A 27,525-nucleotide genomic window follows, 5' to 3' on the forward strand; every position below is an offset into this window, starting at 1 on the left:
ATTATTTATAAAAATGTAAGCTTTACTTTCTCCAGGTATGGCAAATCCTAAATAACGTTTTGTCTCAGATACAGTATCTTGCCTCTCATATACTACTGTGCACTACCACGAAAAATAAATCGTCTTGATTCAACCTGTGCAGTGCGTCACTAAAACAAACCTAAGAAGAAGGAAGGGATAAGATAGACACAAAAACACAAAATCTATTACTATAACACTATAATCTATTACTATGAGTGTGGCGAGAACTGTTTACAACTTCTGATCTTATCAGGCGACACGTTCGTCCCCTGTCTTTGCACATGCGCATTGTTTAGCATGCTCAGGTTTATCGGGCGCAGACCGGTCGACAGATCGCAACTATCTCTCGCCAGGCCGCGCGATTTGTACGCAGATCATACGTGTGTGAGCAAATCGCAGATCTCAGTCACCTATCGCTGATCGCTCGGAATTTCCAAGCAATCAGATGAATCGCATGCGACGTGCGACAGTGCGGCTGCCTGTTTGTCTAGAAATTAAGTGTGTTTATAGCTTTATTTCATTTCGCTGTGCCCATTTAGAGTAAGAACTTTATGTTAGAATTTATAGTTACTCACGGAGCACAAATCACTCTGGAAAGTGAAATTGAAGGCGGAGAAGACGCCTGTATTAAGAAGGAAAACGTATAAAAAAAGCATTGACATCCTCAGATTTTGCAGTTATAGGTATTTTGGAGCTAGTGCTGAAGAAGTAGAAATTCGAGAGAAGTTCATAGCAACATCTGGGGATTTTGATTTATTTGGAAAACACCTAGGTGTATTACTAAAGTTTTTAACTTCTGAACAAATTGAGCCAATATTATGTGTAGATTTTTATTTCAATGTTTCAGACGTACTTGTTCTACAGTTATATTAACATCCTTGCCATTTTAGACTACCTCTTCTCTTGCACAGATATTTACAACAAGACTTATGGAAACCAGCAGTGATGTGTTTCATAACATTTCTAATGACAGTTAGGGATTTGAAAACTCTGGAAATACTAATATAAGAAAATGGAATGAAAATATTTAATAAGTATTTGCGAAATACAGACAGAAAAGGTATAAATAACACACTTGGCATCAATAGAAAACGAAATGTACCGTACAGTTCACATAACAGTGCTTCAAGACAAGTTTAATAAATTACAATACGCGTTTCTATCTGTCTCTATATTGTAAGATGGCAAGAACTATTCCCCTTACATGAAGTCATTAAACATCACCGAACTCACGTTGAGCGAACAGTAGGGCTGAACAAAAATTACTGACCAGGCACAATGCATCTTGTAGAGGGTATAGTATGGACATATTGGAATAATTAATGTCGGGTAATGGTTTTAAAGTAATTCACATGACATAAAAACTTTGTGGAAACACGTCGACTTACTGGAGGCTAGTTTATCTCAGGGAAGTATTCAAAGTTGACCGTGGTCAGCTGGGGAATGGCGAAGGGAAGCGACAATAGGCAGCTTAGAGCGGCTCAGCTCTGAGAAAGCAGTAATGGGATGCGGCCTCCAGCTGCCTTAAGATGAGTGGCAGTGAGGGGGTGGTTGACCCCATGCTGGTGTACTGGGAAGCAGACGGAGAACTTGTACGCCTGTTGATAAATGTCCGTCGACCCGTTTTCAGTGAAACATCCGAGAAAGCCACACAAAGTTACGGTGGAGCGGTCAACACAGGCCAAAATATGCTTGTTCGTGACTAGCAACTTCACGCTGAATTCACGGTCCGCAGAGTCTGAAGTAAATCAGGTGAAGAGCGACAGAATGAAATACGCCAGTTTCCGATGGGAATGTAGGACCAAGGAATTTGAAGTACTCTTCTGGGAGTCAGAATTCCGGAAAAATAGGTGTTTGTGCAGACACTAACCTTGATGGGTGGCCTGGGAGGAGCTAAATAACAAAATTTGAGAGAAAGGGAAATTTTGTGGGAATTTGTTCACTTCCCAGAGCAGGCATTGGTCGGCGCTGGGAAGCGACGCATAATTAACGCGACTTGCGCTGCAATTGGCGTAAGTGATTTTGCTGGAGAGGAAACCGAGGCGAAGAGCAGACTGGGAGAAGTCTCCATAGTAGTCTTCCGTTCCCAGCTTGCCTAGAGTGCGGATGTGGCATTCTTAACTCAGCTTGCCTGAGAAAGAGTGAGCATCTCTGCAGTTTAGGACTTAGCAACTGACCGAGCGAGGTGGCGCAGTGGTTAGCACACTGGCCTCGCATTCGGGAGGACGACAGTTCAATCCCGTCTCCGGCCATCCTGATTTAAGTTTTCCGTGATTTCCCTAAATCGCTTGAGGCAAATGCTGGGATGGTTCCTTTGCAAGAGCACGGCCGATTTCCTTCCCCATCCTTCCCTCACCTGAGCTTGCGCTCCGTCTCTAATGACCTCGTTGTCGACAGGACGTTAAACACTGATCTCCTCCTCCTCCTCCTTAGCAAATGGAACGACTGAACTTGGAGATAGAAAGTTTTGGTTCAGCTACGTACTGAGCAAGATAGCCACGAGTGAATAGACGAGCGCAGCCTTGCAGCACCAAGAGGCCGGCCAATGTCCTCACAACGACACCGCCCCGCCACGCTGAATTCGGTGATATTGCACCCGTTCCAGCATGAATTAGGCCACTGATTAATTTGTTGGATCACATCGGCAAAGTTTCCATGAGGGTTTCATGGGCAATGTATTGGGGAATTCTTCTCGCACTTCGCATTACGCCTGGGTCAGTCGATAGGAATTAATTTTGATTTATCGCGCTTTACGCCACGTAAACGCAATTTATTACCATTGCCTCGTAGGAGAGTCATGTAATGTGATGATTGAAGGTCGAGAGGTAAAATAAATTTGTGCTAATCGACTGCATCTGTTTTCAAATCAAGTAGTTGAAATCCCAAGTCACTTTCTTAATTAATTTTATGTTCAACATTTGCATCTGGTGTTCAATAGCTGAATATAACATCAATGTGCACCCTTTTTTAATTAAAAGTGATCAATTCTGAATCAATTAATGTCAACACTGCCACTGCAGTTCAATCACGAGTCACAGAGCCTAATTACTTTCTTTGCGTTATCCGATATTGCCGCAGTTTTGCACTCTCTGTTGATCTGTTAGTCAATTAGCTGGGTTGAACACATGCCAAAACCAGATAAGTGACGGGTGGGATGATACAATATTACTAAGCGACTATCATGGAGGCCGGCTGGAGTGGCCGAGCAGTTCTAGGCGCTACAGTCTGGAACCGCGCGACCGCTACGGTCGCAGGTTCGAATCCTGCCTCGGGCATGGATGTGTGTGATGTCCTTAGGTTAGTTAGGTTTAAGTAGTTCTAAGTTCTAGGGGACTGATGACCACAGCAGTCAAGTCCCATAGTGCTCAGAGCCATTTGAACTAAAGAAATTGGTATAGGCAAGTGTATTCAAATACAGAGATATGTAAACAGGCAGAATACAGAGCTGCGGTCGGCAACGCCTATATAAGCCAACAACTGTCTGGCGCAGTAGTTAGATCGGTTACTGTTGATACAATGGCAGGTTATCTAGATTTAAGTGAGTTTGAACGTGATGTTATAGTCGGCGCACGAGCGACGGGACACAGCATTTCATGGTAGTGAAGAAGTGCGGAATTTCCCTACGACCACTTCACAAATGTACCATGAATATCAGAAAGCCGGTAAAACACCAAATCTCCGACATCGCCGCGCCCGGAAAAGGAACCTACAACAACGGGACCAACGAAGACTGAGAAGAATCGTTCAACGTGTCACAAGTGCAACCCTTCCGGTTTCAGTGCTGGGCCATCAACAAGTGTCAGCGTGCGAACCTTTCAACGCAACATCATCGATATGAGCTTTCGGAGCTGAAGGCCCACTCGTGTACCCTTGCACGACACAAAGTTTTACGCCTCGCCTGGGCCCGTCAATACCGACATTGGATTGTTGATGACTGGAGCTATGTTGCCTGGTCGGACGATTTTCGTTTCAAATTGTATCGGGTATGGAGACAACCTCATGAATCCATGGACCCTTCGTGTGAGCAGGGGACTGTTCAGGCTGGTGGAGGCTCTATAATGGTGTGGGGCGTGTGCAGTTCGAGTGATATGGGACCCCCGATACGTCTAGATACGACTCTGACAAGTGACACACACGTAGGCATCCTGTCTGATCACCTGCTTCCATTCACGTCAATTGTCCATTCCGACGGACTTCGGCCAATCCAGCAGGACAATGTGACACCCCACACGTCTAGAATTGCTACAGAGTGTCTCCAGAAAGAGTCTTCTGAATTTAAACACTTCCGCTGGCCACCAAACTTCCCAGACGTGAACATTATTGAGCGTAACTCGGATGCCTTGCAAAGTGCCAGAAGAGATCTGCACCCCCTCGTACTCTTACGGATTTATGGAGAGCCATGCAGGATTCACGATGGCAGTTCCCTACAGTACAACTTCAGACATTAGTCGTCCATGCCATGTCGCATTGCAGCACTTGTGCGTTCTCGCGGGGGCCCTACACGATATTAGGCAGGTGTACCAGTTTCTTTGGCTCTTCAGTGTATATCACTGAAAGTACCTGCAACATTATATCATTGTTCGACACGTAGTTAAAGAAATATGACGTCATAAACAGTGGCATGTGTGAGAAACTTGCTTTTCCTTGAAATGAAGCTCAAATTACACAAACTATATGCATCCAATGTTTCATAATAAGATTACTTAACGACATCCAACAAACTCTATACATAATTTCAAAGCTTTTCTGTACCTGTTCTCACTTACATGATTAACGTCAAATGTTCTCACTTACATGATTAACGTCAAATATTTAAAGTCCGCAGCTCGTGGTCGTGCGGTAGCGTTCTCGCTTCCCGCGCCCGGGTTCCCGGGTTCGATTCCCGGCGGGGTCAGGGATTTTCTCTGCCTCGTGATGACTGGGTGTTGTGTGATGTCCTTAGGTTAGTGAGGTTTAAGTAGTTCTAAGTTCTAGGGACTGATGACCATAGATGTTAAGTCCCATAGTGCTCAGAGCCAAATATTTAACGCATTAACTGATTTGTAAAGTAAACATATTTTTATGTTGTTTTAATCATGAAAGTTTGATTCCTTAAAGAATCTGAGGTTTACCAGTTACTGTACAAACGCAGAGTAACTGCCACTGCTGCTGAACATAGCAGTTCATTTTCTATAGCTGATCTTCAGGACAGTGGTGTTCGAAATATTCTTTGACATCGCTCGGTAAATCACTCACAAGATGCGAGTCGAAGCGAACGACCGACTGCAGGCGAAATACGGTTGCTGAGGTAGCCGGTTTGAGTACTCATGTGGAAGAAATTATCGCCAGCAGCGCTGGACTCCAAGGGGCTGAGGGGAGGTGACATAAAGTTGCTGATCAGAAGACTTTGCGATGGTGTCCTGGACTAATTTCCAAACTTCTCTGAAGTGCGTCACCGTGTGAGGACATATGTGACTGCTGATGATGATCCGTCCGTTGGATGGGTACGTCACGGTTGGCGGCCCCTCTGCTGGTGCTCGACAGCGGTGTTCCACCCCCTGCCTCTCACGTGACCACAGACGACACACATGTCCATTATAATCATCAGTGCTAACAGCCACACTTAAAACAACTTTCGTTTTTCTTTTGTAAAGAAAGGGACCAGTGTGTGTAGAGGAAGAAAATTCTCTGTGATTAGACACCTGAACAGTCTTATGCGATTTTTTTTTATCGGAGGAAATATTGCGGTAGACAGAGGTATGAAGGAGAGAATGGTTGTGTCCTAGTAGTTGCAGTTATTCTCTCACATATCTTTAGCGATTTAGGGTAACTGCGAAAAACCACATTACGATGGCGAGACGAAGAAATGAGCCCCAGCGGCTGTTTAATGCTATTGTCAAATCCTAACATCTGGTTTTCCACATTTGATACAAACTATAGAAACAAGGGACTTATGTAAAGGATTAGTGAACTTCGAATTCCAGTGCAACGGCCTTGCTTTGGATTTCCGAGTTGTCACATGTTTACCATAGGTTTCTTCTCGCAGGATCTTCTTCCATCTTTCCATCTTTAATGATACTTCTGTTCTCGGAGATTAAAGCGAAAAAGAAAGAACGTAATCTATTAAGATTGCGCCTAGTTTTCCTTAGCGCTCAGTTTGCAAAACCCATGGTTCTTTCAAGTTACGGCACTTGAAAACAAATCTTTCTAATGTATAATCTAGAACGTAATCTATTAAGATTGCGCCTAGTTTTCCTTAGCGCTCAGTTTGCAAAACCCATGGTTCTTTTCAAGTTACGGCACTTGAAAACAAATCTTTCTAATGTATAATCTGTTCAGCCTTTCTCGAAATCGAGCCTCTAGATAAGCCTTGCATACCCCTTGCTTGTGGTCATTCAGAATACAAAATGTAACTTCAAACCAGCCGCCCTTATAATTCATATAAAAAGGACTGCCAGAGCGAACACGTTTCTCTTGTAATTCCATTGTTACTGCCACTGTCTCACCACTACGTATGGAACGCTTCTTAGAAACTTAATTACTGTTGCTAAAGGTTGCGGGATCAGCAACTTTACGAGAGGGGAAAGTCTGTAGTGTGATTTACTCTTCGCAGCTTACAAATCTAGCTGACCTCATAGAATAGAAAGTATACCCTCACTCCCGCGTCGCTGGGACATGGCTGAAAAGAGAAGCGAGATTCTTGCGACGGCTCGTTCTGCCCGCTTGAGTAGGGAATGAAAGATAAAAAAATCTGTGCAGAAAGCGTCTGTCCAGAAAAGAAATGAAGCCAAGTAATATTTCATGGGCCCTAACAGTGTGATCTCCAGAAAACTGGAAACTCACTGTAATAGCCGAGACTCGAAACTGACGCAAACACTGTTGTGCTATTAAGCGCTTGTGTCCACATGTAAGCACTATGGCACTGCAACGTGGCTACGTTAATATCCATTTCTGAATCAAGGTGCTAAGAGGTCAAGGTCGTGAAAATTCAAAAGTTTTTAGGGCAAAACTATGAAACGGAATAGGTCAGTGTTCAGTATTCCTTCGATTACGGGCCGGCCGGGGTGGCCGAGCAGTTCTAGGCGCTACAGTCTGGAACCGCGCGACCGCTGCGGTCGCAGGTTCGAATCCTGCCTCGGTCATGGATGTGTGTGATGTCCTTAGGTTAGTTAGATTTAAGTAGTTCTAAGTTCTAGGGGACTTATGACCACAGCAGTTACGTCCCATAGTGCTCAGAGCCATTTGAACCATTTGAACCTTCGATGACGAGGTCATTAGAGACGGATCAAAAGTGCTGAAGAGACGAGACTAGGGAAAATAGACCTTTACCTCTTTTCAAAGGAACTATCGTGGCACTTCCTTCGCGTAAGTAGGGACACAAGGGAAAATCTATATCTGGATGATGAAACTGGCGTTTTAAAACCGTACCTCCGGAGTGCAAACCCAGTGACGACTTATCACTGCGACATCTCGCTCGGTAATTTATACTGCAAGGAACTGTGGTATGATGTTGAGGCTAGTCGTTTAACTATGCAAAGCTTGTAGGATAACATGTAACTATACAAAACATGTATGATAAACCAGAGCAAATGAACATAATTTTCAAATAAAATTAATACTCAGTTGTAACGCAGGAAAAGGAGGAGTCTTAAGTTAACCCGAAAAAAAGAGTTGAACCGATCATAAAATCAATTTCCACGAATGTATGTACGATCATATTACAAATATTTGAGCATATGATTTAGCTTAATTATTGGGTTACAACTGACAATAATGGGGAAAGGAAAGATCCGAGGAAAAAATATGGGCGAGGAATTCTTCTTGGCGTCGGTGTCGATTTTTTTTCATTCTGGAATGATAAAAACTATTAACGAACGAACTTCCGAGTACACAACTTTCCCGCTTTGATTTGCAGCTAATGTTCAGTAGTCGGTGAATCTACGAACTGCCACTGCAGCAGTACTAAATAACCGGTTTCGCAAGACGTCTCCATGAAAACCGAAGTCGAGGAATGCCACCTTTTAGTTCTCTGAAGTCTTGACCTCATGGAGATCTGTAGCCATGACCGTCCGCAGAAATTTTCCCAAACAGGACCAAGATACAAAACTTCTAATTTTTTGTACAACAGATTCGTTGAGTTTGGAAGCATGTCGTCCCGCAAGAATTAAATTTAACAAGAACTACACAAGAATTAATCATTGCATTCCAAAAGACTGATACATACCTACTTACTACTTGTAAGTTAGATTATTTTGATGTCTAAAAGGTAAGCAAATTTCAATACTACATCTAAAGTACATATTTTTATGTTGTAAATATGACTATGAATGCATCTTCTTGATTCAAAGATCTGAAATTACATCCTCATATGATTAAATCTAGGTTGTTGTTGCTGTTTTTGTTGTTGTCTTCAGTCCAAAGACTGGCTGCTGCAGCTCTCCATGCTACTCTTCAAAATGGTTCAAATGGCTCTGAGCACTGTGGGACTTAACATCTGAGGTCATCAGTCCCCTACACTTAGAACTACTTAAACTAAATAACCTAAGGATATCACATACATCAATGCCCGAGACAGGATTCGAACCTGCGACCGTAGCAGTCGCGCGGTTCCGGACTGAAGCGCCTAGAGCCGCTCGGCCACACCGGCCGGCATGCTACTCCATCCTGTGCAAGCGTCATTCTGAATCTGCTTACTGTATTAATCACTTGGTCTCCCCCTACGATTTTTACCCCCCACGCTTCCCTCCAGTACTGAATTGGTAATCCCTTGATGCCTCAGAACGTGTCCTACCAACCGATCCATTCTTCTAGTCAGGTTGTACCACAAATTTCTCTTTTCCCCAGTTCTATTCAGTACCTCCTCATTAGTTACGTGAACTACCCATATAATCTTCAGCTTTCTTCTGTATTTCAAAAGCTTCTGTTCTTGATTATGCAAAGAATTATGAAATCAAGTTAGAAAAAATCCACAAAATAATTTCTTCATACTCCTTTGACGTTAGGCTGAAACTGAAAATTACAAATCTGAAATAGGAAAGAATAGTCAGAAAGACTGAGAAAATCCTGCTTGGTAACACCTGCCTCCCGCCCTAGCTCTCAGGAAAACGAAAAAAACAATGTCGGTATCACGCAGGTTTTTAACAGGGCTATTTACAAGTTTCCATTCGCCTTCCAAAATATTAGAAATACACCACACCCATACGTCTAGCCCCCCACCCCCCAGTCTTACAAACTGTCCTATGCTCGTCCTTGGTGTCAATAGAAATGCCTCATTAGTACTACTCGAGGTGTGGAGATAGGTAATAAATGTTTAAGAAGGCATATTCAACTTTGAAGCCATATTCAACTTCGAAGCCATCTATAACACTTCTCCTACAAACTTCACATCTGCTCACGTTACTACATTTATTGCACGACTTCCATGTTTCTGGTTTTTTAGTGTTGACTGGACTATATAAAGTTTAATGAAATGTGATTTGAAAGCTACATTTTTTGGGTTGTTTATGCTAAGTGAAGCGCAAGGCCAGAAAACGGTTAGATGAATGTGAGAAATCTCCCAAACCTGTCCTCAAATTTTCCGGTAGACTCAACATTTATCAACCTAGGACTGCACCATGATAATCCTCGCCTCTCCACTTTGTCATATTACTGCCAACTCGAATGCAGAATTCATACCTCTGTGACTACAAGTTTTATCCATAAAGTTTGATTGGGTCCCTGTCCTGCAGAGCACTTTTTTTTTCGATCTTCGAATTTCACACTTTTGCCCTAGCGTAGAAAATGGTGTTTTCTTTTTTCGATTGATGTGTTTGAGACTAAGTGTAGATGTAAATGCCTACAAACTAGGATGGGTATCTTCTTACGAGTGTACTAAAATAGCTCTTTTGCATAAAACTGAACAAGGACTTAGCAAGCAATCATGAGTTTTCTTTTTCCACAGGCAAATAGCAGACTACTGTTGTGATTCCGTTGTCCATCGAGGGGAGGCGGGGTCCTTACGGGAAATGGGGACGGATCACTGTCATGGTTACTGCTGCCCTCGTCATGTGTTGGGAATCGGCGATGGAATTAGTGCGCCGTGGTGAGAGACTAGTTCCTTTCTGCAGCACGCTAAGGGCTGAAAAAAGGAAGCGACAGAAAAGGTGTCGATGTTATTTCGGCACCGTTCTGTGAAGGTTCGCATCCATCTTGACTGTAGATCGACACCAAACCCGCAGCCACACCACGGAACCGATTATAATTTCGCTTGAACAGAGTGAAAACTAGGAAAACCCGAGCTATCCTGTATAATGAGTGCTAACGCCTGCAACATTTTCGTTTCGGTCGGCAATGTTAAATCTGCAGTTTAGTGGGGTCGCAGGCAATAATTTCTAGAAATTCGAGAGAATATGGCAATGAATAAAAAGCCTCTACGCACATTCTAGGCGAGGGTAACTCTTAGTTGCATGAATAGATCCAAATGTATTTGCCATTTCGTCCGTCCTTGTACAAAAAATAGCTTCAAAATTTGAAGAGTTTTTCTTATTTTACATTTTTTTGTTTGTAAATTAGTTTTTATATTAAAAATTTGTGTTCTCTTGTAATGGTGCAGTCAGACTAATTACCTTGCTCAAGCGTTTAAACGCTTATCTTTGTACAACATCGTTACGTAATAGTTTGTATTTTACATTTGGTAAAGATGTCAGGTAAATATCTGCTGATTTTATTATATGTTTTAATTGTGTGTGGTGAAACGGGTTTTCCCTGAGAGAAATAAATGAACAGAGAATACAAAGTAACACGTGTTACACCATAGTGGATAATTCTGGTTTCGGACACATTCATTGCGTTCCACAGATCCCTGCATGAAACTAAATATTCAGAGATGTGGAACGAGTCAAGGTCTACACTTGCAACAGACAAGCAAGGCAAAGAAATTTATCTTGCACTCTGTATTAACAACAAACTGCAACTACAGGGCTTAATACTGTTTCTACTTACTCCGTCTAACTATACCGTAGTCAATTAGCAGCAATGCCGTTCATGTGAACTAAGCTGCTACTTCCAGAATTATATTGATGTTTATCTTCTGTTCGTAGCTTAGTATCTACGTGATGAGACTGGTATTTTTCAAAGAAAATAGATTTCTACGTATGCACCAATAGACACCTGTTTGCAGGTCATACAGCTTTACAATGGTCACTGCGACTTGTCACGTGTGAGTTGACTATAAAATGTAAGCTACACATTTTTATGGGAGGCCAAGTAACTCTTACTGAATGGTGCATTATTCTTCAAAGTGACACAAATACATGACACTGTTTCCCAAACAAAGTCACCAAGTCTCTGTACATGGTGGTTAGAACATTTGTTAAACGACCGTTTTTCCCCGAAACAGTCACATAACGTGTGCAACATCGTAAAGAAAGACAGATTTCAGCGGAATATTTAACTGACGCAAAGGAATGTGGTAAACAGCCGTACCAGTGACTGTCGGTAACTGACTAATGCACCCTTACTTCTCAATCTTCATTCAGATTTGCAGGACCTGCAGAAGTGAGAGAATGCTGAAAGCATCCTGAGTGGCGTAAAAAGCACGCGGGTCCCCAGGGACAGTGGAGTCGGCCGCCACCCTAGATCCAATTCGCAGAAGGTCTGCCGAGGGAGAGGCGAGGGTCAACAGACCACCAGGCATCAGCCATGCTTTTGATGTGCCACACCTGAATGTCCCGCACTGGCGCAAACTCCTGGCAAAAATAGTTTACAACCTGAAAGTGGAATGAGAAGGTTCGCTTTTTAACAGGAGGTACTATTGTACCCAAATGCAGGAAGTTGTCTGTTTCTTCAGAAGGCACCATATGCCAGTGATAAACGCCCCAACCCCTACGTCAGATATGTCAAAGTCTTATTACATTAATGTTGCCAATGTTTTTCATTTATTTTATCAATAATTTTATCGGAAAAAGTCAAAGTAATTCTGATTGATGTCTCATTTAGTAGGCATAAGTTCTCCCAGTTTATTTAGGAGGGCACCCTAATGTTAGTGCAACACTTGCTAGGTTTACCTTGCAGTTTTAAAACCAAGCCAACGTGTACCAATCTCTCAATTCCTTGACGACGAAATCCGTTCCTTGTTACCGAAGCCATTTAATGACGTTGTGTGAACATCCTCATTGGAAAATGTCTTCCTCCCGTATGTTCTTTCTGCTTGACGAAAAATGGAAACCGCATGTTGCAAGATATGGGCTTCCCGATGAGCACCATCCACGTCTATGTGGCATTGGGGCCGGCCGGAGTGGCCGCGCGGTTCTAGGCGCTACGGTCTGGAACCGCGAGACCGCTACGGTCGCAGGTTCGAATCCTGCCTCGGGCATGGATGTGTGTGATGTCCGTAGGTTAGTTAGGTTTAATTAGTTCTACGTTCGAGGCGACTGATGACCTCAGAAGTTAAGTCGCATAGTGCTCAGAGCCATTTGAACCATTTGTGGCATCGGTCACAGTGTTGGCATTATTTCACTACGGCTGGAAGCGACATTGCGGATAGTCCATACACCGCCAGAAGTACACAGTAAATTAGTGTGAAATTTAGACGTTTTGCTCACGAGAATGGTACTGTCCTGCGTACTTCAGCCATGGAGTATATTTTCATTTGCCACGTAATTCCACACGCGCATTGTGATGCACCTGTTATCCGTATTGTGTCTGCAGGAGATACAGAAATTGTGCTCTCTTCTCAAAATGTACTACCCTCCTTGCATAACTCTCTTACTGTGGGACCAAATGTCTAACTTTGTAAGCCTACTACCCTCATATTCTCAGTACATGATAATATGTCTTCAGAAACATGACCCGAATGTCTACATAAATTTTAGGCCCAACAAATGATCTGTAATACAAATTCAAATAAGAAAGGGACATGCTGAAGGGTATTTACAACTTACTTTGAGCAACGGAAAGAACAATCGACGTAAATGAAAATTTGTATGAATTCTCTGCTCACACTCATTTGTAAGAAGTTCACAATCTGATTTCAAGAACAACGTGTAGATAACCCATCTTATAGGCATCTTCGTACATTCATAGTTGAAATGGAGGACAGTGGGACGTCAGATGGTATAAATTTATATTGAAAGTGAAGAAATTCCTCCAGCTATATTTAAGATGTCGATTTTATTTTGGCAACTAGTTTCAACGTTATAACAACGTCATCTTCAGGCCCTATAAAATATACCATATGTACAACAACCAAAGTGACATCAGTAATCTATGAGTTATTATGTAAACAAATATATTATAAACCTATGACATAATGGACGAATTCAATGAAATTAATTACATTTTGGCCATTTCATTAAATGCAATCATTCTGGAAATTAACAATTTATGTGGTACCAATAAGTGCAAATGAAATTATATATACTTGATCGTTTTTATTATAGATCAATGTCAAGCATTAAATGAAATGGGAGTATATATATATATGTAAAACTAAGGTGACAAACCGTTACGCTTACAGATAATAAACAGTGCTAAAGAGAATATGCATTGCTAATCAGACATACGTAGGGTAAGAACCATTGTTATAGAATAGAAAAGGGATCTTACCCTACATATGTCTGATTAGCAATGCATATTCTCTTTAGCACTGTTTATTATCCGTAAGAGAAACGGTTTCACCTAAGTTTTATATATAAAACGATCACGTATATACAGGGTGAGTCACCTAACGTTACCGCTGGATATATTTCGTAAACCACATCAAATACTGACGAACCGATTCCACAGACCGAACGTGAGGAGAGGGGCTAGTGTAATTCTTTAATACAAACCATACAAAAATGCACGGAAGTATGTTTTTTAACACAAACCTACGTTTTTTTAAATGGAACCGCGTTAGTTTTGTTAGCACATCTGAATATATAAACAAATACGTAATCAGTGCCGTTTGTTGCATTGTAAAATGTCAGTTACATCCGGAGATATTGTAACCTAAAGTTGACGCTTAAGTACCACTCCTCCGCTGTTCGATCGTGTGTATCGGAGAGCACTGCAACATACATTGCGTTTCTACAGAATGATCTGCCAACGTTGCTCGAAAATGTCCCAATGGAAACGCGTCGACGTATGTGGTATCAGCATGATGGTGCACCTGCACATTCCGCAATTAACACTAGGCTGACCCTTGACAGGATGTTCGATGGGCGTTTCATAGGACGTGGAGGACGCATAAAATGGCCAGCCCGTTCTCCTGATCTTACACCTCTGGACTTCTTTCTGTGGGGTACGTTAAAGGAGAATGTGTACCGTGATGTGCCTACAACCCCAGAGGATATGAAACAACGTATTGTGGCAGCATGCGGCGACATTACACCAGATGAACTGCGGCGTGTACGACATTCATTACGCCAGAGATTGCAATTGTGTTCAGCAAATGATGGCACCACATTGAACATCTATTGGCCTGACATGTCGGGACACACTCTATTCCACTCCGTAATTGAAAACGGAAACCACGTGTGTACGTGTACCTCACCCCTCATGGTAATGTACATGTGCGTCAGTGAAAAAGACCAATAAAAAGGTGTTAGCATGTGGACGTTCCAGTCTCTTCTGTACCTAAGGTCCATCACCGTTCCCTTTGGATCCCTACGTAATTCGGTGCTCTCCGATACACACGATCGAACAGCGGAGGAGTGGTACTCAAGCGTCAACTTTAGGTTACAATATCTCCGGATGTAACTGACATTTTACAATGCAACAAACGGCACTGATTACGTATTTGTTTATATGTTCAGATGTGCTAACAAAACTAACGCGGTTTCATTTTTAAAAAACGTAGGTTTGTGTTAAAAAACATACTTCCGTGCATTTTTGTATGGTTTGTATTAAACAATTACACTAGCCCCCCTCCTCACGTTCGGCCTGTGGAATCGGTTCGTCAGTATTTGATGTGGCTTACGAAATATATCCAGCGGTAACGTTAGGTGACCTACCCTGTATAATTTCATTTGCACTTATTGGTACCACATAAATTGTTAATTTCCAGAATGATTGCATTTAATGAAATGGCCAAAATATAATTAATTTTATTGAATTCGTCCATTGTGTCATATGTTTATAATATATTTGTTTACATAATAACTCATAGATTACTGATGTCATTTTGGTTGTTGTCTGATGGTATATTTTGTAGGGCCTGAAGATGACGTTGTTATAACGTTGAAACTAGTTGCCAAAATAAAATCGACATCATAAATACAGCTGGAGGAATTTCTTCATTTTTAATATATATCTTATAGGCAAGTACATGTCTTAAGAGCATGCGTTTTCTACTTAGGAATCTGGAATCTAAAGCTGCACATTAGTCACGAAGTCCAACATATGATACACGGCCAGCCCTCTCTCAATCTGCATGCAGAGAGACATTTTTTGAACAATGGATACAGACGTCCCCTCCCTTGGTCGGCGACGCCACCTGTCCTCAGTACTCTCCCTGATTCGCTATATAAGGATATATACTGCCACCGTGTGTGAGATCGCATAGGACGCCGACATAAAATTAGTTGTCTCGCTAAGACTGAGAGGGCAAGGCATAATCTAAAATGACGGAACCTGCGTTCTGTGACACTGTTGGCCAAAATTTCGAGCACTAATTTTCACCTGTGTTGCAGCTATGTCACCTGTCCTCAGGACTCTCCCTGATTCGCTATATAAGGATATATACTGCCACCGTGTGTGAGATCGCATAGGACGCCGACATAAAATTAGTTGTCTCGCAAAGACTGAGAGGGCAAGGCATAATCTAAAATGACGGAACCTGCGTTCTGTGGCACTGTTGGCCAAAATTTCGAGCACTAATTTTCACCTGTGTTGCAGCTATGCATAGGCTACGTGAAAAAAATTGATAAATGGATATAACTGAGAAACAACCACAAACTCCTTCCAGTCTCTTTAAGAATTATTTTATCTAGTACATCATATTATCTGAGAATCAAAAATGTGTTCTAAGGAAAAACATTCACTTTTAGTGAGGCATCTGCTTCATGCTAGTTACCTAAGACCAGACAGGACTGCTAAGCCAGCCAGCGATAACGACTCAGGATTCCTTGCTTTCAATTGTATAGACTTTGTGAATGAAAAGAAACGAATAAACAAAAACACTGTGCTGGAGACGGAACGCGCAAAATTATTTCTCTTATGAAGATACAAATGCGAAGCGAAACGAAGCGAAACTGCAAAAAAGTGGATTCATAAAAGTGCAAAAAGAGAATGTGCAATCATGTTTCTTGTGAAGCTCCCGCTAACAACGAAGGAAAAAGCAGTAGACTTCAGAAAATGTAAACAAGAGGTAAAAACACCGTAAGCAAATTTTATGAAATTTTGTGAAAAAATTCTGCTTTTAATATGTAAATATCGAAACATAAACACATTTAAAGTGCACCTTATTTCCCGAATGACCATAGAACATCCTTTACAAATAAAAGTGAAACACATCTGCTGAAAAATACTCTTTAACTGCAATAAGCCTAAGAGGGAAAAGCCAATAATAACTGGTATGTAAAAGCTGCTGCGGAAATGGCCGTGCATATAATGTGGGCAAATGTTAGCATTCGACTGTCTGCTATTGTGTTCTTATACAGCAACACTTTTCTGTCATAGAGACTCAAAACCATGTGAATAGAAGGCTGTCATAAATAACTTAGTCACATTGTACTTTCGTACTTTTGAAGTTTAACTAAGGTTGTTCCCAGTCTGAAGGATGATTGGAACACGACAGTACGCTATCTGATCAAAAGTATCTGGACACCTGAATACAAGCAGCTATTTCTATTGTTGACTGAAGACAGCATGCTGAACAACATTACATCGGTATTTACGTCAACTGCAGACTCATAATTATAGTTATTACAAGTAGTATGTTTTTAGGTTGGTTAATAGCTCCAAGTACATGTGGCAATGCTGTTTTTCAGCTTGGGTAGCAGCTCAGGTGTTAAAGTGTGGATGTGTGGACCGAAAGCGGTTAGTCTATACTGCCAGGTGTCGTTCACTTCGCGGCCCACGTATGGCCATGCAGAAAACATTAGGTCGTAAAGTTTCTGGAATGTTTGTGGGAAAACTGTTGGACACAGAAAAAACAAGTACATATGAAAATAGAACACATAAAAATATTGCACTTGTACCAGTTGCACCCTGTGTAGCCTGAAGTGACCACTAAATATCACGAAAGGCCAGTAAAAGAAGGCGGGGTGTATAGTGTTGTCAGTAGACAAGCAGTAAGCAGATTGGGTTGGCCAGGAGAGCTCAATGACTTTGTTCGTGGACTAGTCATTGGATGTCACCTAAGTAAAAAATCCATGAAGGATATTTCAGATCTTCTAAAGCTGCCCAAGACGACTGTCAGTGATGTGATTGTCAAGTAGAACTACAGCTAAAGCAACATGAGGCAGATCTCACGTACTGATGGACAGGGACAGCCAACAACTGTGGAGGGGGGTTGTAAAAGTCGTACGAAACCAGCAAAAGGGATCCAAACACCTGCCAGCAGACTACTGGCGCAATGCCTGTGCGTAGGGGGCTAAGAAGAATGGGATACAATGCTCGAGCAGCTCCTCATGTGTGTATTCAATGCTGAGCGACACTTGAAGTTCTGTACAGAGCGAAACCACTGGACAGTGCAGGACGAGTTATTTGGAGTGATGAATCATGCTATACCCTCCAGTAAGCCAATGGAAGAGTTTGGGTTTGGCGAACGTCTGGCGAACATTACCTGCCAGCACATATGGGGCCAACAGTGAAGTCTGGAAGAGGTGGTGTTATGGTAAGGTTTTTTGTTTTTATGGCGTGGACCCTTATTTCACTTAATAAAACATTAGATACGGGAGGAATGAACACATTTTACATCTGTGCACTGGTACAGTAAAGGAGCAATTTGAGGACGGCGGCTGTTTGTATTAGCATGACAACACACCATACCATAAAGCAACATCTGTGAGACAATGGTCTGTGGATGATAACATTTCTGAAAGGGATTGGCTTTTCCATAGACCCGACCTGAATCCAACTGAACACCTTTGGGATGAGTTAAAACGTCGACTTCATTCCAGACCCAGCGTCTAGCGTTGTCATTCCTCCGCAAACATTCCGAAAACTAATTTTTTCTCCTTTTTTCACTTCGACAATGTCGTAATATGGATCTTCAGTATACTACGGACTTTCGGACGGAGGTTTCATTTCTGGTCTTTGTGAAGTTCTTGGATCCTATATAGGCAAGACTATGTCATGCGTATGCCAACGGCCTTGCCGCAGTGGTAACACCGGTTCCCGTCAGATCACCGAAGTTAAGCGCTGTCGGGCTGAGCTAGCACTTGGATTGGTGACCATCCGGTCTGCCGAGCGCTGTTAGCAAGCGAGTGCACTCAGCCCTTGTGAAGGAAACTGAGGAGCTACTTCATTGAGAAGTAGTGGCTCCGGCATCGTAAACTGACATTCGGTCGGAAGAGCGGTGTGCTGACCACATGCCCCTTCGCATCCGCATCCGGTGTCGCCTTCGGTACCTTGAGCCTTCACGGCCTGTTCGACCGGAGTTTAATTTTTTTTGTTTCATATGTATCTACCCAGTCTTACCCAGCCAGTTTTATAGACAGCTTTAGTTAAACGTGCTTCCTGAATCACGGTGGAACGTGACGTAGTTCACATGAACATATGTCAGCCAGATGTGAAAAAGCGGTAACTGACTGGAAAAAACCTAGGGCCGACTGATGACCGAACGGTGGACCTTTCGTCCGTCGCCGAGCCATACCTCTTTAGTGTGCTAATGGTGTGCTTGGTAGTTCAATGAATGGTCACGGTGGCAGAGTAATTCATGATAAAACGAGACCATTATCGAAATACATGAAACAAGTTCTCTCACCTCTCCTATGTTTCCGCTGTCATTTGACAATGACCAAAGTGGAGCCAGTGCGGAGAAAAGGAAGAAAAGCGAAATCTGTGTACACCTACGGTCATCGTACAATCAGCAGCTGCTGGTGTGATAGTGTGGTCCAAGTCTGATATTGTACCATAAAACTGAATGAACGTATAAAACAAGGGGTTTGAAAAGCAGAAGTTCAGGTTCATTGGAAGAATCCTAAGGAACTGTAGTTCATACACGATAGAAATGGCTTACAAAACACTCATTCTATTGATTATTGAGTTTGCTCATCGGGCTAAAACTCTTACAAGATTTCACAGAAGAGATGTGAAAGAGCGACCAGTTTCGTCACGGGATAATTAAGTAACTACAAGGCGGTTAAGGAGATTATTATCACAGTTCTGTGGTAGACGCTACAGAACAGGCATCATGCATCACGCGAGCTCTATCGTTAAAATTCCGAGATCGTACGTTCCGGGAAGACTGAGGCAACATATTAGATCCCTGCACAAAGCCTCGCGAAATGACCACAGCAGCAACTCAGACACATTAGAGCTCATACGGTGATTTACCGATTGACCTTGTTCCAGCACACCATTCTCGAATGAAACGGGAGTGGGAGGGAAGGTGAATGATAGTGCAAACAGAAATACCCTTCGCCACACACCCCAAGATGACTTACCGAGTACAGCCATAGATGTACTAATATGCTGCTGCCTCAACAAGTCCCTCTGACACTAACAATGCTACCTAGCTTATGCGTCATATTCGAAAGTTGTCATCTATCAAACACAATACAAGTCGTGAACTCATACGCGCGTCGGTAGGAACTTCGTTTGCTGTCGGACACTTTTCATGCCGTGTATACATGCCCGCGACTTCTCTGTGTCAAAGAATTTAGACAACTGTCAGAAAGAGTAACTTATCGTTAAGGAAGACTGTGAGTTCGTCTCAACAAGTTGCCTCGCTTTGAAGTGAGCCAGCCAATATGAAGGCTTGGAGGTCAGAATGGTTTAGAGGGCGGCACATGGCCAGTGATCATAGCGACACACCCTGTTCTTCCGCCTGGTGTCGTGAGGATGTGCTGAGCTGTTTATTATAAACGCTTTCTCTTATGGTAAAGAAATGGGAAGTTGACGCTACATCGGCCTGGATTATGGTGAAATAGTTGTTTCCTTAATGTGTCTTATTATCATGGGTGTGTCAGGAGGGAAGGTACATGGGTTGGGAGGTAATAGTATTAGTGATCCTGAACAAACAACTTCATATGGACATATGCCCTATTCCGAATGGTATCCAAGATAGTACAAATTTAATTTACATTTGTTACTTAGTTTGTGTATTATTCAAACACCGTTGTTGCTTACAACGTGCCGTAGTGGGGTAGAGGAAGCTGAGACGAACAATTTCATACAGACACTTATAGTCTCTCAAGTTTGGAAACTATCACAAATTGGCCTAGAAAAACTACCTTATTTACGCAGCATGCGCGTCGAGCGAAATTTTGTTTATTCGCGCTCTCTTTGCACAATCTATTAGTCCTAGGGCAAAAATGAATGTAACATTTTTGGAGAAAATTTATTGTAGTTTAATTTTGTACTGCGACACGTTTTCGGTGACAGGTGCGATTTTCCAGTTATTCAGTAAAACGTACAAAAGTGGAAAGTGTTCTATCTCGGAAACCACTCAGAATAGGGCATATGTCCATATGAAGTTTTTTGTTCAGGGTCACTAATACTATTACCCCTCGACGTCTGTACCTTCTATCCTGACCCAATTAGTATAATTAAAACACATTAAGGAAGCAACCATCTCACCTCTCAAAGAATGTACCTTTCCTGCTGGGCCACCCTGTACCGTAAATAACGTCAGATTTACTTGCGCGAAATGCTTTGCAGTCGTAGTTAATGGGGGGAGGAGAGGGGGCAATATCAGGTCTTTGCTCGAGTTCACAGTTTTGTTGAAACACGTGGGAATCAATATTCAACTTCCGTTCGGCCATCCAAATTTGCAAGTTGATAATATCATTGGTTTTCTACTCAGTAAATAATATCATGGTGTGATTTTTCTTGTCTTCTTTAGATATAAGGTCATGTGGTGACACACGGTCCTAGGCGCTTCAGTCCGGAACCGCGGTGCTGCTACGGTCGCAGGTTCGAATCCTGCCTCGGGCATGGATGGGTGTGATGTCCTTAGGTTAGTTACGTTGATGTAGTTCTAAGTTCTATGGGACTGATGAACTCAGATGTTAAGTCCCATAGTGCTTAGAGCCATTTGAACTATTTTTTGACACACGGTCCGTAGAAGAGCACTTGCACATGAGATATTGTATTAATTTTCTGAACACTGCTTTATCACTCTTTATATAATTTTGGATTCTTACTTACTTATTTTCCACTCCCCTGATCTTTATTCAGATTTTTACAACTGTCCAGTTAATAATTACGTTATCGAACGAACTACGTTTCGCTTTCGCTATTTCTCACGCAGAGAGAGAAAAAAACTTCCTTCAGCAGTAACGGCACTTTCATATTGTTAAGTTAAATTTCCAGCTAGCCACGTGAGGTCTTGTTGCAGTGAGACTTCACGGCACGCGGTTGTAGTCACTCAAGGGCGATATTTCAATCAAAGGGGCAAAGCTTCAGGGAACTGTAAACCAGTGTGAAATCACAGATTAAAGTATCAAGTACTGGCAGTTTATCAAATTTTTCAAGAGTAACAGCCAGAAATCCACTGGCTCACTAAATAATCTCTACGAAATCCAGCTCTTTCACGCACTGTGCTTATCAACGCCGTCCTCGAGCATATAATAACCAAATGCGATGATGCAAACACGGATGACTGTTGGAGTAACTTACGCGCAGTTGCTGCCGAGTGACATTGTGCTCCCTCTGTACGAGGCTCCATTGCCTTCACTGTCGTCTGGTAGTTCCCCATGGGGATGGTGCTTTCACTTCACGCACTAGAGCTACTCGCTTTCCATTTAGCGCTGATGTGTTCTGCACCATCGTCACACTAATCTCCGTCACATAACAGTAGGAGAAAAATGACGCTTTTAAATATTTATACACTACTGGCCATTAAAATTGCTACACCAAGAAGAAATGCAGATGATAAACGGGTATTCATTGGACAAATATATTATACTAGAACTGACATGTGATTACATTTTCACGCAATTTGGGTGCATAGATTCTCAGAAATCAGAACCCAGAACAACCACCTCTGGCCGCAATAACGGCCTAGATATGCCTGGGCATTGAGTCAAACAGAGCTTGGATGGCGTGTACGGGTACAGCTGCCCATGCAGCTTCAACACGATACCACAGTTCATCAAGAGTAGTGACTGGGATATTGTGACGAACCAGTTGCTCGGCCACCATTGACCAGACGTTTTCAATTGGTGAGAGATCTGGAGAATGTGCTATCCAGGGTAGCAGTCAAACATTTTCTGTATCCAGACATGCGGTCGTGCATTATCCTGCTGAAATGTTGGGTTTCGCAGGGAACGAATGAAGGGTAGAGCCACAGGTCGTAACACATCTGAAATGTAGCGTCCACTGTTCAAAGTGCTGTCAATGCGAACAAGAGGTGACCGAGAAGTGTAACTAGTGGCACCCCATACAATCACGCCGGGTGATACGCCAGTATGGCGATGACGAATAAATGCTTCCAGTGTGCGTTCATCGCGACGTCGCCAAACACGGATGCGACCATCGGGATGCTGTAAACAGAACCTGGATTTATCCGAAAAAATGACGTTTTGCCATTCGTGCACCCAGGTTCGTTGTTGAGTACACCATCGCAGGCGCTCCTGTCTGTGACGCAGAGTCAAGGGTAACCGCAGCCATGGTCTCTGAGCAGATAGTCCATGCTGCTGCAAACGTCGTCGAACTGTTGGTGCAGATGGTTGTTGTCTTGCAAACGTCCCCATCTGTTGACTCAGGGATCGAGACGTGGCTGCACGATCCGTTACAGCAATGCGGATAAGATGCCTGTCATCTCGAGTGCTAGTATTACGAGGCCGTTGGGATCCAGCACGGCGTTCCGTATTACCCTCCTGAACCCACCGATTCCATATTCTGCTAACAGTCGTTGGATCTCGACCAACGCGAGCAGCAATGTCACGATACGATAAACCGCAATCGCAATAGGTTACAACCCGACCTTTATCAAAGTCGGAAACGTGATGGTACGCATTTCTCCTCCTTACACGAGGCATCACAACAACGTTTCACCAGGCAACGCCGGTCAACTGCTGTTTGTGTATGAGAAATCGGTTGGAAACTTTCCTCATGTCAGCACGCTGTAGGTGTCGCCACCGGCGCCAACCTTGTGTGACTGCTCTGAAAAGCTAATCATTTGCCTATCACAGCATCTTCTTCCTGTTGGTTAAATTTCGCGTCTGTAGAACTTCATCTTCGTGGTGTAGCAATTTTAATGGCCAGTAGTGTAAATTTATTTCCTAGATAGTTTGCATAAGAAAACGAAATATCCCAACGAAATGAAAGGGCTGTGTGTGAGTTGACATATCTTCTTTTTCTCAAAGAAACTACGCGAGCAAAGAGAACAAAGCGGTCGCCGTAGGCTTCCCTATCAACAGGGACGCGTCCTCTTCTTAGAAAACCCTAGAACAAGAGAGCTAGAGTTGTTGCGAAAGACGTGACATTTTGAAAAGCGAGTCACACTTGAGGTTTTCAGCTTCATGCACACGTGACCTAGCTTCTGTGGGAGGCAGAATTATGGCTTACGGAGGGGTGCATTGTTTGACATCCGCATCCGATCGACCTGAAGGAAAGATCTAAAGAAGTCGAAGCCGTTCTGCTACAGACGATTTAGGGCGAACACAATCTTGTTAAGAACATGCGCATAGAACCTGATTGGGAATCGCAGAAAGAAAGACAGAATTCTTCTCAGGAACAGACTGATAATTTTACTACTTCATCCGTATATCTAGTGTGAGGAATGAAAGAAGAAAATGAATGTTTGTCACGCGAACGGAGATCAGCGGACCGCCGATTATTCTCGTTCCATACTTCAGGCTAAGAGGGGACAACTAGTGGTGGAACGAAGAATCTTCCGTCATGCAACTTTCAGAAATAAGTGATACGGACAGAGCAATGGAATAACCATGAAGCTAAATAAAGGAGTGAGAAGAAAATGGTTCAAATGGCTCTGAGCACTATGGGACTTAACATCTATGGTCATCAGTCCCCTAGAACTTGGAACTACTTAAACCTAACTAACCTAAGGACAGCACACAACACCCAGTCATCACGAGGCAGAGAAAATCCCTGACCCCGCCGGGAATCGAACACGGGAACCCGGGCGTGGGAAGCGAGAACGCTACCGCACGACCACGAGCTGCGGACGAGTGAGAAGACTGCAGTCTTGTAGGCACCAGCATTAGTGAATTTTTCCAGACAGTAGCACCTTTTTATGTTAAATGATTACATAGGGAAGCTAGCAGAACTATAATATGCAAATGTTTCAGATATTTCAAGGGATGATGTACAAATACCATTAAAGAACACTTTAAACTGCTAGCAGCAGTAATAAAACAATACAACATACACTGTGGTGACAAAAGTCGTGGGATACCTCTCAGAATCGTGTCGGACCTCATTTTTCCCGGCGCAGTGTAGCAACTCGGTATGGTATGGACTCAACAAGTCATTGGAAGTCCTCTGCAGAAATACTGAGCCATCCTGCCTCTTACAGCCGTCCACAACTGCGAAAGTGTTGCCGGAGCAGGATTTTGTGCACGAACCGACCTCTTGATTATGTCCCATAAATGTTCTGTGAGATTAATGACGGGCGATCTGGGTAGGCGAATCATTTTCTGAAATCGTCCAGAATGTTCTTCAAACCAGTCGCGAAAAATTGCGGCCCGATGACATGGCGCATTGTCATGCATGGAAGTCCCATCCTTGTGTGGGAATATGAAGTCGATGAATGGCTTGCAAATGCTCTCCAAGTAGCCGAACATAACCATTTTCAGTCAATGATCGGTTCAGCCGAACCAGAGGACTCAGTCCGTTTCATGTAAACACAGCCCGCACTATCAACTTGCGCAGTCAACTTGGGCCCATAGATTCGTGGGTTCTGCGCCACACTCTAACCCCAGCACCAGCACTTACCAACTGAAACCGGTACTCAACTGACTTAGCCACGGTTTTCCAGTCATCAAGGGTCCAATCGATATTGTCACGAGTACAGGTGAGACGCCGTAGGCGATGTCGTGCTGTGAGAAGGGCATTCGCGTCGGTCGTCTGCTGCCATAGCCCATTTATGCCATATTTCGCCGCACTGCCCTAATGGATACGTTGGTCGTACGTCCCACATTGATTTGTACAGTTATTTCACGCAGTCGTGCTCTTCTGTTAGCACTGACGACTCCACGCAAACGCCGCTGCTCCCTGTCGTTAAGTGAAGGCCGCCGGTCACTCTGCTGTGGCTCAGGATGTATTCTGTCAACTGATCTCTTCTTTTAGTCAAGTTGTGCCATTAATTTCTTTTTCCCCCACATAGATTCAGTACCTTGTCGTTAGTTACTGGATCGTTTCATATAACTTTCAGCATTCTTCTGCAGCACTTCCTAAACACTTAAATTTATATTGGATATTAACAGATTACTATATTTCAGAAATACTTCTCTTGCTATACACAGTCTGCATTTCATACGCTCTCTACTTCGCTCTTAATCACCGCAAACAATAAAGCTAACATACTGCTTTTAATGCTCATTTCCTAATCTAATCTGAATTAATTCGACTACAGTTTTACTTTGGTATAATCACTTTTCAAGACATTAACCAACTTCTCTTGCAGGTCCTTTGCTTCCTCTGAGAAAATTACGGCATCGGCAAACTCTAAAATACTTATTTCTTCTTCCTGAACTTCAATTCTCTTTGCTAATTTCTCCATGGATTCCTTTATTGCTTGCTCACTGTACAGACCGAATAACACCGGCGACACTAATCTGAATTAATTCGACTACAGTTTTACTTTGGTATAATCACTTTTCAAGACATTAACCAACTTCTCTTGCAGGTCCTTTGCTTCCTCTGAGAAAATTACGGCATCGGCAAACTCTAAAATGCTTATTTCTTCTTCCTGAACTTCAATTCTCTTTGCTAATTTCTCCATGGATTCCTTTATTGCTTGCTCACTGTACAGACCGAATAACACCGGCGACAGGCAACAACCCTGACTCATTCCCTTCTCAGTTACTACTTTCCTGTCATGCCCTGTCACGCTCGACTGTGTTGGACGTACTCTCGTAATGCAAGAGGTGCGAACACGTAATGCACCCAGGAACATTGTCGAACATGATCGTTTTGGTGGTCCAGGAGTTTCTGTGCGGGGAAACATAATGTTCCATGGATGTACTGACCTCCAAACTCCTTCCTCACGTGCGTCTTTTGAGGGGTGCATTTGGCCCTGACTTGCACGACCGCATCGGACAGCGGAGTTAGGATATGCAGCGAATGGACTGGCCTGCGCGTTACCCCCGATCTAGATCTCATCGAGAACGTGTGGGAGGATTGTGGAGACGTATGGCAGCGTGTCCACATGCAGCAACGACCATCCAGATTTGTCAATGGTGCCGGTGATGTAAATGTCATGTGACTAGGGCCGTCGGGTAGACCGTTCGCCGAGTGGAAGTCTTTCGATTTGACGAAACTTAGGCGTCTTGCGCGTCGATGGGAATGAAATGATGATGATTAGGACAACACAACACCCGGTCCCTGAGCGGAGAAAATCACCGACCCAGCCGGGAATCGAACCCGTGCCCTTAGGACTGACATTCTGTCGCGCTGACTTCTCAGCTACCGGGGGCGGATAATGGTGCCGGTGGGACAATGGGACGCTCCACCACAAGAACTTATCAACTGCAGAGCGCATTTCGCTGTGCGTGGTGATCAGCCTATTAAGAACCATCATGAATCACGGCGACTTCAGCGTAATGTTTGACTTTGAATAAAAGTGTAATTTCTGTTTGTCTCATTGCGTATTTCCTTCAGTCACCTTCAGTACGACACCGCAGAAGTCCTTTCTGTGCATGTACCAAGTTTCATAGAACTACGTTTGTTGGCAGTGACACATCATGCGAAAGTCACTTTCGGCCTTCATTTTCGCACACCAGTGTATTTTGCGTCGCATATTAAAACAAAGCCCAAATGCGTAGGTGCCATAACAAAAAGAGTGGATACTGAACGTATGCGATGAAGGGCAGCACGAGTGGGCAAAGAATTGTTTGACCACGGGAGAGTGTCACAGAGTTGCTATAAAAATCGTATCAAAAGACCAGCGAAGGTAAGTGTTGTTATCCCACGGAAGCCCACTTACATAGTTTCAAGTGCGGTTAAAGGCGCTGCAGTCTGGAACCGCAAGACCGCTACGGTCGCAGGTTCGAATCCTGCCTCGGGCATGGATGTTTGTGATGTCCTTAGGTTAGTTAGGTTAAACTAGTTCTAAGTTCTAGGGGACTAATGACCTCAGCAGTTGAGTCCCATAGTGCTCAGAGCCATTTGAACCATTTGAACATAGTTTCAAGGATCAATATTAAATGACGAATCTAGAAATACTATCAAATGGTTCAAATGGCTCTGAACGCTAGGGGACTTAACTTC

Source organism: Schistocerca nitens, chromosome 6 (assembly GCF_023898315.1).
Source record: "Schistocerca nitens isolate TAMUIC-IGC-003100 chromosome 6, iqSchNite1.1, whole genome shotgun sequence".
Lineage (NCBI taxonomy): Eukaryota > Metazoa > Arthropoda > Insecta > Orthoptera > Acrididae > Schistocerca > Schistocerca nitens.